This window comes from Molossus molossus, unplaced genomic scaffold, assembly GCF_014108415.1.
Source record: "Molossus molossus isolate mMolMol1 unplaced genomic scaffold, mMolMol1.p scaffold_m16_p_4, whole genome shotgun sequence".
Classification (NCBI taxonomy): domain Eukaryota; kingdom Metazoa; phylum Chordata; class Mammalia; order Chiroptera; family Molossidae; genus Molossus; species Molossus molossus.
This window is the reverse complement of record NW_023425377.1, coordinates 112,224,531-112,238,507: the sequence shown is the minus strand read 5'-3', so window position 1 is coordinate 112,238,507 and position 13,977 is coordinate 112,224,531. Positions and strand designations below refer to the sequence as shown.

Here is a 13,977-nt window from a genome sequence, read left to right as displayed (position 1 = left end):
ATCATCCAACATGAAATAATGTAGCAAGGATTATCAGACTATAGCTGAAGGAAACACAAGCTATTCAGGTAATCTAATTTATATATAACAGATGTAATTTTTAAAAACTCATAAAAGGTATCATCAAGTATGATTTTCTTGGCCGTGGTTTCTCCCAAGAGGCCATTTTCAGTAACACTGCATATGTTTTGTCCCTTCCTTACCAAAAAGAAAAACTAATCATGCCATTTAGGCTTTAATTATTAACTTTTATCTAATTCTCTACCCTTTATCCAAGATAATTTAAATCATCAGAATGCCTTCTCAAATAATAATGATAAATGGTTTTCATATGCTGCATGGCTAGATCTCTCATTCATTTCGGTAACCTTTTACCAGCAACATTTTCATGAGGCTAATTTAACCAGCAATAATGAACCTTCTTTGCTATTTTGGCTGTGAAACATGCTAAATACCAAGCTAATAAATTCAGAAGATGTAGACTCTTTAACATCCTGTTAAATGCAAGAGTAATGGATGGTGTCCAAAAATGTGACTTGGTTTCAAATGTTTGTCGCTGCTTTTGTTTTGTTTTTTTTCAGTGGGGATGCAATGTCTTTGCTGTATCTTGCATCTGCAGTCTTTACAATTTTTGTGAACAATCATCTCATCCTCAACTGTTCCATAGATTAGCCGTCATCCCGCCACATTCATGGGAGACGTCATTAATCAAGACACTGAGAGTCAAAAAAGTAGAGGACCAAAGAGGACAGGGGGAAAGTCTGAAGAACTGGGGAGTTGAGTTCTCTGTGTACCCTCAAATGTCAGGCTATTTAAATTCAAGACAAAAAAACCAACCACCAAAGCAAACAAATAATTCCAAAAGCTTGGGATATCCATGTCTAGAAGAACCTGGGCAATTAGGTCAAACCTGAGGAGGATAGCAAATGTGATATATCAATTTAATATGTAAGGTTTCAGGCTGTAGTTCCCATATACACAGATGATAGAAATATCAGGTAAGTGTTCCTGCTTAATACTAATAGATGCACTAATAGATATTTGATACTATAGGTTTACAATTTATATTCTCTCTGAATTCTTATCAGAAATAATAATGAAAAAGGAGGTGGTGAGGGAGTAAAGAGAGTGGTAATGAAGACACGTGTCGCAATTCCAATATGTCACATTTATACACAGGGGTACATAGGGAGCTCTGGCATTCAGCACCCATCTGCTCTAAGAAATGGCATTGCAAAGGTACACATTCGGAAACAGACAAGTAAGCAGCGTAAGGTACCTTCTATTAAAATCAGTCAAATATAAGGGGAACTAGAGAATAAAGGTATAATAAACAGAGCGGAGTAATGCAAAAGTTGTAAAACAAAGCAGGGCCGAGTAAGAAAGTAGCTGTAGGTTTACAGAATTAAAGAAATTCATCACATTCGTACATTAAAACAGACACAGAGAGAAGATAGTGGGGTGCACCATCCTCAGAAAACTTTTCAACCAGGGAGGCCCGGGGCTGTTTACATTGGATTTTAATTTGTTCCATGATGAACAGACACTTTGGAGTTTAAGAGTCTTGCTCTGTATCTCAACCCAGATTCTCTGGGAGGCAGGGCCTGAGGTCCGATCCTAGGGGAGCACGAGGGAGGTGAGAAGAGAGGTCTTGTAGGGAGAAGAGGAAGCAGACCCGCGGTGGTGTGTTACTGAGCTGGGCAGAACTTCACAGGAAAACGTGGCTGGTTGCTAGGTCATGTGGAATAGCTCCAGAGAAATCAGAATCTTCACAGGTTGGAACAGCTTGTTAGATGGAGGAAGAGACATGTACACGCTACTTCCTCACCTTCTCTATTTCACCAGTAAAAATTAAGCCTGTGGGACCCTAACGCCTTTGCACTCTGGTTGCATAATCTGTCTCCTTTAGGTGAACCCTAGGAAAGCAATATTCCAATGGATACAGCACTTTCCTGGGTCTGGTCTGATAAGACACAGGTGCCAGAGCCACTCTGGATCTCTCCTTGGTGGATGCCATCGGGGGCATGCTAATGCCTGTTCTTATTCTTCGGGGAGGCTGATACAGCTGTTGGCATTAGAAGGTTAAGTGACAATAGTAACACTGTATGGAGCTATCCATTGAATAAGTGGTCAAAAAGTGAAGACGTATTAGGGTTGAGCCAGTACAGACAAGCATGTGAGCTGGGGTCCAGGACAGGCTCCCTCTTGCACAACTCAGATGCACTTGTACCATTTCCTGACATCCAGAGAGCATATAAGACAACATTCCCGAATCTTCCGAAAGAGGGAAGTTCAAGTACAATCCTTCGAAGGCATAACCAGTTGCCATTCTCCAGATTTAAGGAGACATAATGAACCAAGCTACATTCTAATGCTCCAGCTGATTCTTGGAGCCTTGACTAATATTCATCATCAATCTCCTCTACCATGCATTCCAGATTTTCTTCATATTCCACAGGCACTTCAGCTGGTCTGGGCTGCTGCCTTGTGAGGTCTCTCGGATCTTAACCCAAAGGGCGTAGGCACTTAGCTGCCTTGCTCTTATGGAATCTTGGTTGCTGCAGCTGCCCATTCATATCTGGGCATGGGGCTCCTCTGAGTTCCAGGTATTTTTTTTCTCAGATTGTGAAAAACCTTATGGTGATGAGAACAGTATCTCTCACTGTCTTTGCTGGTCCACTGTAGTGAGGAACGCATGGCCACGTAGCAGATCACATGTGGAATCATAGCTTCTACTTCAGTGGACTATGAATTGGTCCCCTGACAGACCTGCCAGTACCCACAGCCCAAGAACCAGGATTCTAACTGGCCAAGTCTAAGATTGTAGGGAAAGGAAGCACAAATCCACAAGTGACTGAGTGTGTAACAGAGGCCCACCCTCATTCCCAGAGCTGCGTACCCCAGCTACGGTGGCCCAACCTCCAACGTCAGCTGACGCTGTAGCCATAAACTTCGTCCTGGAGAAAAGTGCCACAATCCTAAGGTCTTTTGTTGTTTTTATATTTTTTTACCCAGGTTGGTATCTTAGCTCAACCTTTCATGATTAATATTATCCCACTGTTCTCTCCGGTCTGTGGCTTTCGGTGGGGTGGGCGTGAAGTGATCGCAAGCTTGCACCTTCTGTAATGTATCAGGTGTCCTTTGGTTACAGCAGCGGGACACCACGTCCTTTGGTTTGGTGGGACCCAATGTCAATGGGTCAGGCCCCCTGTAGCCAGCAGATCTGGGAGCCAGCAGTGGCACTGGAGTAGCAAAGGCAAACACATATTCAGACGAGTTTTCACCTACTTCGGATCAATTGCGGCCTTCTTCAAGGTCAAAGGGATCCAAGTTAACGGGCCTCCCACCAACCAGCTATCAGGTCTCCCCCCAGGAACGGTGCTGTATCAGTGTCCATTGTCTACCTATTTCTGGCATTTAACATTTAGTAGAACTGGTAGGTACTCAGCCATGTCCATGCGTGACCCCCATGTCTGGCACCAAGGCCATCCTCTTCAGGGGTCTCCTGCACAAACTCTGGGGTACTCGAGAAAGGAGCCTGGGTACTATCCACAGGCAGGTGATGATGTCCATCTGGTGGTAGAGAGCTTCCTGCGTTCTGAGAGGCATGGCTCTGGGGCATAAAGACACTTTGTGCTCACTCCTCCAGGTCTAACCACATGCCCCAGCTCAGACCCTGGTAGCCAGTCATCAAGTCATATTTCTCCCAGGCCTTGAGGCCATTCACTCTGCTGACGCTCGATGTGTCTTCACGCCTCAGGTCACTTCTCCCTTTAAATCCATAACAACGACACTGTTTTTGCAGATCTGCCCACTGGGTTGATTTCCTTCACTACTGGCCTTAAGGTCCACCTACCACATCAGGTCGATCCATGTTCATGAGAGTTTGAGTTCTTTCCTCCTCCATAAGTTAGTCATGTGAAGACTCCCATGAGGTGATAGGTGTGAGGTGAGAGGGTAGCATCATTCAATAGAGGTACTGACACTCAGTCAATGACATGAGACTCTGAGACATCGCTTCATGATCTGCCTGAGCCCAATTCCAAATGCATCGCTCCCATCTAACAATACATCACTTCTACACCACACAATAGGATCAAAGCAATGCCCAGTTCATAATGGGCAGTGCCAGCCACAGAGTCACTTTGTGTCTGATTATCAAGGGTTCAGTCTCTACCAGGGCCCAGTAAATTACTAGGGTCTATTTTTCAAATGAAAGGAGTTCCCTGATACAGAAGGCACCAGTACATTCCAGAACTCTGAAGGTCTCCACTAAACTTTTCTATTTAGATTTCCCGAATATTTCACGTGGCAGCACTGGCTCTCACCACACATACTTTCAGACTCACTGGATGGCGTTTGTCATGGACGCCGGGGCTTGCAACACAGGACCTTTGGGAGTGTCCCTCTTGCTTGGGCTCCATCCGACACACTCTTGATTCTTCACTAATGGTTCATGTGAGGTGATTAGTGGCTGGTCAAGCAGCAGACAAAAAATCTTAATGATATGTGCATCATAAGTCCAAATACACAATAATTACTCCTGTGCCCCGATGAAAAAGGCCTTTTTGGTATATGTGTTATATTACTGTTTTCCCCCTTTATTTGTCATTGTACCAACATATATGTTAGAGGTGGAGTAGCAATAGGTTCCAGTTTACACTTATTCCACTGTGATAATGAGCACATACCCAGAGTATCCTATAATGATATCTAAGTTCTAGAACACCAGGATGAACATGTCCTTTTTGATGGAGTTAAAGGAAACAACTACTATGAGCCCACAGAATATTACAGTCGGAAGGAATTTCTGGAATAATCTGAAATCTTCTGTTTCTCAGATAGAGGAGGCATCTAAACAAAACTGGGTGTCAGTGTCAGAGTCACCAGAATACCATAAAGCATTCTGACCGTAATCCCCAGGTCCACTCTTCCTTCCCCCCCTATAGCGTACACTGTAAAAACAAACACAAAACAAACTAACAAACAGCAGACGGCCTTGTTTACTGAAGGCACTTAATGGACATACGCTGAGTGAGTAGGGTTTAGAATCTTGGTCTATGGAATTCTAGAATGAACATTTGTAAACCTTTGTGTACCTTTAACATTAAACTTGAACAAAGAATAAATTGTAATTTGGGATTTTTATTCTGCCTCTTTTAGTTTAAATGGCACAGCACTGGGTGTGCAGCGCATGGTAAATGATCTTCTCTAAAACATGTTGAAGTGCACAGTGGTGTCCAGTATGACGAGAGCCACAGACACTGCCCCTGTGGTCCATCCAGGCTGCACGTCATCACATTTATCCAAACGAAAATATGGCATCAATGTTACAATTGAATAGTTGAGTGTTTTTACTAAACCTTCGGTGTAAATGGCCAAGATGATGAGCTGGGTAAATGCATTTTTAATCCATAGAAAAACATTTTTCGAAATCCTCCTCCATCTATAAATATTATCATTTTACTCACAGTAACAACAACTTCTGCTTTCCAAAGATGTCTCCTTCAATTGTTATCTTACAACAATAGCAACAACAATTTATTTCTGGAAATTCACTGCTCTGTTAATAGACACATGTCTTATGAATTCATTGCTTTATTCACTAGAGTTCTACCTCTAAAAGAAATCTTCTAGCCTGTTTGCAACTCCTAGTTTTCCAGGAGTCCAAAAGGAAGACACAGGAAGTTGGGAAGAAAAGATGAAATACTCAAATATTAATAACCCGAGGCCCTTATACATAAAACATGTTTGGCTCTTACTGCCATCATTCCCTTTCACTTTGCTACCTACAAAAAATAAAAGGAAAATTATATAAACTAAATCTCCAAAGGAGACAGGTGATTTCTAAAGCCTGCCTGAGAAATGTCTAATGCTCTATGGATCTTGACATTCCAACTATAAAGAATGACATTCTTAATACTTGGTGAAATAACCTTATGGCACACTTTTTGTCTATATGGCTTGTTTTGTCTTACCTTGTATAAATATGTCAAAAAAACATGCCTTTTCCCTTCAGTGAAACAGCAAATTATTGGAGGTCACTAAGATGCTCTGAACTTTCCATAAAACAAAACACACTACTAAATATATAACATCTTTGAAACACATGCCATTGAATAACATAAGGAAGAATGAGATTTAAAAAAACAACAACAACACAACTCTATGAAAAATGAAGAGGAATAATTGAACACCGAATGAGGCATAGGGGAACTGTAAAATAAATAGCCAAACCTGCTGTGTAGTTTATTTATTTTTTACATATAATGCATAAAGCATTGGCAAGAATATTAAACAGATAAATGGTTTTTAAACTTCCTTCCTTAAACCCCTGGGAGTGTTGTGGCAGAGGGACAAAGGGAGGGTGTTGGACAAAAGGGAAGCCAAGTAATGGACGGACACTAGGCCCTTGTCCCCACTCCAACCACCACCAGCCCTGACTGAATCTCTGATTAATATTGAAATTTTGTATACAGTTTTTTTGGGGGGGAATGTTTCTGTTTCTAAAAAAATAAAAGTAGCTTTAAACGACCAAAATAAAACATAGTAAAAGTAGTAAAACGTTTAGCCTCCATTGAAAGCTTCTATTTCTAACATAGTTTCAAAGCCTGCGGTGATATATTCAAGGAGGGAATTCCAACGTGGGGAAAATTGGCTCTGAGCCTGTGAGTAGCAGAGACTCGTCTTGTCGTTCTGTCTACTGTGGTTCTTACTCCACGGGAAATGTTCAATGCAGGTTTATTCACCGAGCAAATGAAAGACTTGCTTGCAGGTTATTGTTCTCAGGTTTTACTGAAACTTGACATAAAGTCAGAATAGAGAGCAGAATGCTGAGCTCTTCCTTCATTAAATGGATAAATCTGATAAGTAAATAAACCATTATTGAGTCCTCTAACCTTGTATGATTTAGGTCTGTAACCTGAATTGGTCAAGTCTTCTTTAGGAATTGAGAAAGATTAGAAAATATATCTTCATATGGAATTTCTTACTATAGTGGTTAATACTATGTGTCAACTTGACTGGATCACAAGGTGTCCAGATATTGGGTCAAATGTTATTGCGGGTGTCTAGGAGGGTGTTTCCAGATCAGATCAACCTCTGACTCATTAGGCTGCGGAAAGCAGATTGGTTTTCCTACCGTGGGTGAGCCCCATTCAATCAATCCGTTGAAAGCCTGAATTGAGCAAAAAGGGCTGACCCTCCTGGGATAAGAGAGAAGGCCTCCTGCCATATTGACTTCGAACGGAGATATTGGCTGTTCCCAGCCTTTGGACTGAAAATGAAACATTGGTTTTTCCTGGGTCTCAAGCTGCTGGCCTTGGGCCTAGGAATACAGTAGAGGCTCTCCTGAGTCTCCAGCTTGCCGCCACCTTGAAGATCTTAGAACTCACCAGCCACCATAATTCTCTCACACACAGACACACACACACACACACACACACACAGACACACACACACACACACTATGGTTCTGATTCTCTGGACAACCTTGACTAACATACTGACTACACAGGGATTCCATCACCAGGATTTCTCTCTACCTGGTGCAAAAGATGTTGGGAGGCAGGTTGAGACGAAAACATCTAGAAGATAGTTCAGGCTCTTTCTTGGCCTTTTATCCCTCCCACCACATTTCACAAATACTCTGTTGACGTCTTCAAAAGAAAACTGATTACAGAGATGCTCAGCTCTACTAAGGGTCATGCACAAGAAATCTCTCTAGTTCTGAGGCCAAAGCTCCGCAGGGAGCATCACCGCATTAGAAGTCCGAGTCTCAATTGAGAAACGTTAAAAACTGGGGCGTGCAAATTAAAAAATTCCTGACATTATAAAAAGTAGTTATTTTAATAAAGAGTACCTGGAAATAATAATCCATTTATAAGAATTTTTGTAAGCTCAAATACAAATTTACCTACCAAATGATATGACCCAGTAAGAAAGACTGAAATATTATCTGAAATTGTTATTACCTAAGTAAATAGAAATATTTCCCCAATAAACTATACAATAGCATTCTGTAGAATAAACCCTTTGTAGTGATCAGAATTTAAAACTACATGTGGGGAATAGATGAACGGAAAGTTTAATGGTCAAGGTGCTTCCATTCATTATACAAAATTAGACCTTAACTCAAACCCAAAAGAAGTCATAAAAAAAATGTACCCATTAGGAAAAAGAACTAAATACCAAATTGCCAGTGAAGAATAGACTACAAAAATGACTAGTGGGTAGCTTCAACTTCATAAAGTGGTAGGGTGACACCATAAAACTAAACAAAGTCCCACCCAATGTCAGTTTTCATTGTGTTTCCACCCACTGTTCACACTGTCTGCTTGAACCCACACAGGAATAAAAGCCGCATCCATAAATCACAGCTTTTTTTTTTTTTTTTTTTAAAGCCTTTTTGTAAATGACAATGTGGTTAATGTTGCAATCCATGAGCCACTATTTCACTGAAAAAATGACTAGAGTGGTCATTTACTCTGATTTTCACTTGACATTAAAATAAGTGGATGTTGTACATTCAAGGAGGTTTCAAGTTTTATGCAGACTAAGGACTGGAGCACAGTAACTACAGGATTTAGTTGTAATCACAAAATCTGTTTGTATCTCATACACAGCTAAATTCTGTAATCTAATTTTAGGTAACTGCTTTTAAAAAAATTGGAATAGAAAGTATGTTTTATTCCATCCTGAGTCTATTTGCTATCCCTGAGAAAGATGATTTGGTGTTTACTTGTAAATAATGTCTTATTTATCCTTCAAAGTTTGTTTTAAAGTTATCAAACATGGATAACATCTATTTTTTTTCTTAATACTGCAAAGCTCAGTGTTCCACTTAATGTTTAAAACGGTGGCATGTTATATAAAGTTTCTCATAAATGCACATACATTAAATACGTGCCTTTTCATCATGGGCAACCCTGAAAATGACCAACTGCACCTGGAAGGCTGGTAGAGGAAGGAAATGTGTTCGAACACTCGTGCCCTTTTTATTATTCGTGCCCACGCTTTTGGAAACTGCAAACATTTCTGGGCAGTTTCCCTTCCAATTCCCACTGCTGGGTCTGCAGTGCAGATGTGACCCAGTTAAGTTGCGGACGTAGATGGAGATCAGGAGGCCCCACAAAACGCTTGGCCTGGGTGGTAGGGCTTTTGGGTGGACACCATCAAACTTTTCAGGTAATCAAGATCACTTTTGTATAGAACGTATCTCTGTTTTTATTTTCAGAACAGTCTTCAGCAGAGATCACCGTTCCAGAGCTGGACTAAGTGAAACTAAAAAGTGGTCGCACCGGGCACTTGGCCAGCGCTGGATGGCACAGCACAGGACATTTCCATCACGGCCAGGGCCACCGAGTGACGCCGCTCCAGACGAGCGAGAAGAATGTAACTGAAAAGTGAGGTGACCCGTCCACCGCCACAGTCAGTGCAGAATCGAGACTTCCACTCAGGTCTTGTGATTGTAAATCTTTTTTATTTTCCATTTTAATTCCTGGTGTGTGTGGTTTCTTCTAGGATAGTATCCCCGAAAAGGAAGACAAGACTGGAATCTCCCACCTGAGGGACTCATCTGAATGCAGTTTCCACCCTGGTCAGCAGAGAGGTGGTTCAAATATCTGGCTCTAGTGGGCACCTACCACACAGCCTTGCTGACCACAATTGCTGGAAGGTCAAACGACGCAACGCATCGGAAGCCTTTCATTCCCAAAGCCCTGTCTCAGCTCCGAGCAGCAGCTTGGTGGAGAAGACACGCCCGTCTGCCTTCTGCCCGCTGGGGGCGTGTGGACTGTGTAGTGAGCATACTTATGAGGTGTGCTCGGTTGGTAAGCTAAAGGAGAGCGAAATGAATGATAGACCTTTCTGTCTGAAACACTATCAACGTTCGGCCAAGATGAAGAACAACAATTACAGTTTTGATATATTGAGTGTCTACTGTGCACATGGTTCTTTAGAGAAGTGTTTTACCTGTTTCACGTATAAAAGGCCCATGTATGTCTGCACCAGGGGTTTTCCCCAATGGCTCACAATAACCGTGTGCATTTATTATTTCAACCCTTCTGTACAATTGAGGAAACTGATTATTAAAGCAGTTAGATAAATTGTGCCACGTCTCAGAGCTATTAAGGAGAGTTGGTGGAGCCAGGTTCCAAATCCAGAGCTGCACTTACACACACACGTACACACACACACACACGCACACACACTACAACAACAACAACCCAACAGTTGTAAGTGTCAGAGTCTCCTGGTTGCTCATTTAATTACTACAGTCGCCCTGTAGGACAAATAATAATGTTATTACCTAAGAAGTAAAAATAAAAATGTGGAAATTGAGAGATTATATAATTTAAAAAACTGTCTGTATATATCAAATGGCAGGTATAAGTTTGGCACTCAGGTCAATAATGATTCCAACCCTGTGTTTTTATCATTACAACACTCTCTCTCCTACTCACTTCATTTAAAATAAAGAATCTTGGCACAATAGACAAAAATGCCTTGGAAAGAGTTTTGCTGCCTTTGTTCCTGTGGGGATACCGTAATACCCAAACAGCAAAATCCAACACGTAATCCTGTCGCCAGCTTGGTGATGCTAAGCGCTCTGCAGGACCTGTCGTTAAATGATGCCAAGAGCCCATAACGACGAATCTAATGGCACACAACATCTGCCTTCAGTCCTGGGAGCTGGTGGGGCAAATGCACTATCCGAGATAATAACACACCCTACAGTATCCCAGCTGCGCATCAACGCCGCATGGAGGAAAATGAACAGAAGAAACGAACACTAATCAGGTTGGAATCAACAGTGGCGTCTTGGTGAGGTCTTTTTTATGTATCCTTTTTGGTTCTACAGGACTTAAGATTTTTCTTGGAGAGAGCATGCAAGGGAGACAGAAAGAAACACAAACAGAAACCAAGTGAAAGAGACGCAACACGATAAAAACACCCGTGAGATTCATCAGTTTGAGGTTTATCTGATATAAACCTGATTTACAGGGAATCTAAATAGAGTAGCTGGCTCCCTATCACTTTCTCACTAATCCATGGTTCTCTAAGTCGATGGAGACTTTGACTGTGCCTTTATTTTATCCAAGTATACAAAGGGCAGTAGACGCCGTAAAACGCATGTATTTCAGCGATGCCCAACTACAAGGGCAGGGGACGAGGTTGGAGGAGGTCAACAGGAGGTCCTGCTTGTAGCCCATAGGAAGGGGAAATTTTGTCTGTTGATAAATTTCGAAAATAAATTTTGAAAAAAGAACAGAATGTCAAACCATGTTAAATAGACGGGTGGGTCGCAAAAGTTTATCTTTTTGTACAGTGAGGATGTTTTTGGAATAGGAATTATCTAACTATATTCTAGTTCTAGTTTATAATTCCCAATATGTATTTTTATTATTTTAAAAAGGCAGTTTATAGGGTTATCAGTTTGAAATAAAATGAACCCCTTTTTTAATGATGGTCACCAAATGCGTTAAGGTAAGGTACAAGGTCAGAAAATTACATATCTTCTGGCTTTCTCTCAAACTAGACATAGTGCTTAGAAAACCAAGTGAGTGGCATCCGACACCATTTAAGTAAACCTGTAGAGCCTGTCTCTGGGACACTTCTGTGCAGCAGGTTTTCAACCTGGTACTTTAAAATATCTTACTGTCTTTTTCATGGATAAGAATACACTGTGTTCAAGAAATTGATATATAGCTATATAGACACACTTATCAGAGTTCTATAATATTCCTCTGAAAATACAGAGTATTTGAACTATAGTGTGTTCAATAAAAAGTGTTTGCCTTCATTAATATAAAATATCTTAGCACCATGAATTTAGTATATGTGCATTTACCAACACCAATATCTAAGACAAAGCTTGTACATTTTCTCAAAGAAGTGGTAATAAAACTTTTCAAGTTTATATGTACCAAACTCTATCATATTTTTCCTATTTCAGTATTTTGCTTCAGGTTTTTTATATTTTATTTACACTATTGTTTCTCGGCATGAGTCACACAAATATTTACACATTTTATATAAAACCTAAGAAAGTCTTCAAGTTGGTATAAAATAGTCTTATCCTTTCTTCTAAACTCCTAACACTATATGCCAAAAAGTTTTTCTCTCTCCACCCCTGGTATCATGAAGAAAAATATGTACAGACAATAAAGGAAAAAAGATAAAAGTATATGATATAAATCAAACTAATGTTTTCCCGGGAAGTTTTATGGGTCATGAGAATCATTTTTTCCTGAAATACTTCATTTTTTAAAAACTTTCTGTACCATTATAGGTTTTCAAATATAATTTTATCGTGTAGAAATGTATGCCTTTTAGATAAAGCCAAACACTGCCCAGCCACCAAGCCTCCCGTGTAGATATCCACATGCGCACACCATGATATAGTACACACTTGTCGCTGTCATGGAGACCAATTCCATGGGTGCCATCGTGTACCGGTAACTGACATATTTCAATGCAGACTAATCACACAAAACCTCGAAGGGGTGCCAAAGCTGAAGAAAATACTCAACATAAACAAAATGTGTGGCAACCCTAAAACAAACTATAAACTTTTATAGGTGGTAGTTTGGCAGAACCTACCTAACCTGTCTGCACGCAACCCACGTTGAAGGGCTGTAAAGCCTGAAGCACTATGAACACACACAAAGACACGCAGGAACACACATGCTCACACATGAACAAGCCCCTTCCATGTATTTAGGACCCATGTCTGCAACATGTCACTCGCCCTTTCCTTCCGTGATAAAAACTCCAAAATAAACCAGTTGCCTCTTCCCCACAACCTTCAAGGATGCTGGATCAAAGAACCAGTCTGACCAGTCTCTTTTCAGGGTCAAATCTGTACGTATCATGATTGCGGAACAGTTCAGCAAACTTTTCAGAAGCAAGGTCTTCATTTATTTATTTATTATTACTATTATTATTATCATTATCATTATTATTATTTTTAATCCTCACCCGAGGATATTTTTCCATTTATCTTGAGACAGATTAGGAAGGAAGGAAGGAGAGAGAAAGAGAGAGAGAGAGAGACATCAGTGTGAGAGAGACACATCGATTGGTTGCCTCCTGCATGACCCCAGCCAGGGACCTAACCACAACCAAGGTACATGCTCTTGACCAGAATTGAACCCGAGACTCTATGTTCTGCAAGCCGACACTCTAACCACTGAGCGAACCAGCCAGGGCAAGGAGCAAGGTCTTTTCTTTGAGCACTTTGAAAGTAGAGCTCCCCCTCTTCTCTTCCAAACACATAATTCTAGCAGAGTTCTCAAAAGGTTCAATATCAAGGCCATCTCCAGAAAGCGCCTACTGGAAATCCGCATGTGATAACATTTCCAATCAGATTGTGTGAGTCTCTAAGGTGAGCTATGCAGTCTACGGAGGGCAGGCCACTGGCAGAAAAATCATTAGGAGACTTGTACTATCACAGTGGTTGAGATTACAGTAGATGAAATGTAAAAAATAAATGGGTTTGCGAGAAAGTGTGGGGTGGGAGGGAGGTTGAGGCAAGTAAAATGCTTTTAGGGATTTGAATCAGACTAGGGTTCAAAGAAGCTGAGAAAGAGCCTCAGAGTAAATCTCTGTCCAGGCTGGACATTCCACCCAGCCAAGAAAAATGTTTCCAAGTCCTTTTGCAAGACAATGTCCCATTCTTACATTCTTAATCTGTTATGTATCATCATGTTAATTTTATATTATAATGTGATTCATTTTTACATTATTAATTTGTTTATTATAAATATAATTCTTCAATTACTTTCTCAGTTGGATAGCATATAGCTTCAAGTAGCTTTTCAAGAAAGTTTTGTGGGCGACATTTTCTGAGCTCCTGCATATTTAAGTATGTCATTTCCATTCCCTTCATTCATAAAAATATCATAACCTGACCCTATATAATAAAGTGGGGTCACAGCCTCTTTCTCTCAAAAATCAGTAGATGTTATTCTCTGG

General features: G+C 40.7%; 1 protein-coding gene across 8 annotated transcripts in view; it reads right to left on the bottom strand.

Moving 5' to 3' along the window:
- Positions 1–13,977, bottom strand: part of INPP4B (inositol polyphosphate-4-phosphatase type II B) — a 595,725-nt gene that overhangs the window by 136,016 nt on the left and 445,732 nt on the right. The gene's annotated exons all lie outside the window — the stretch shown is intronic.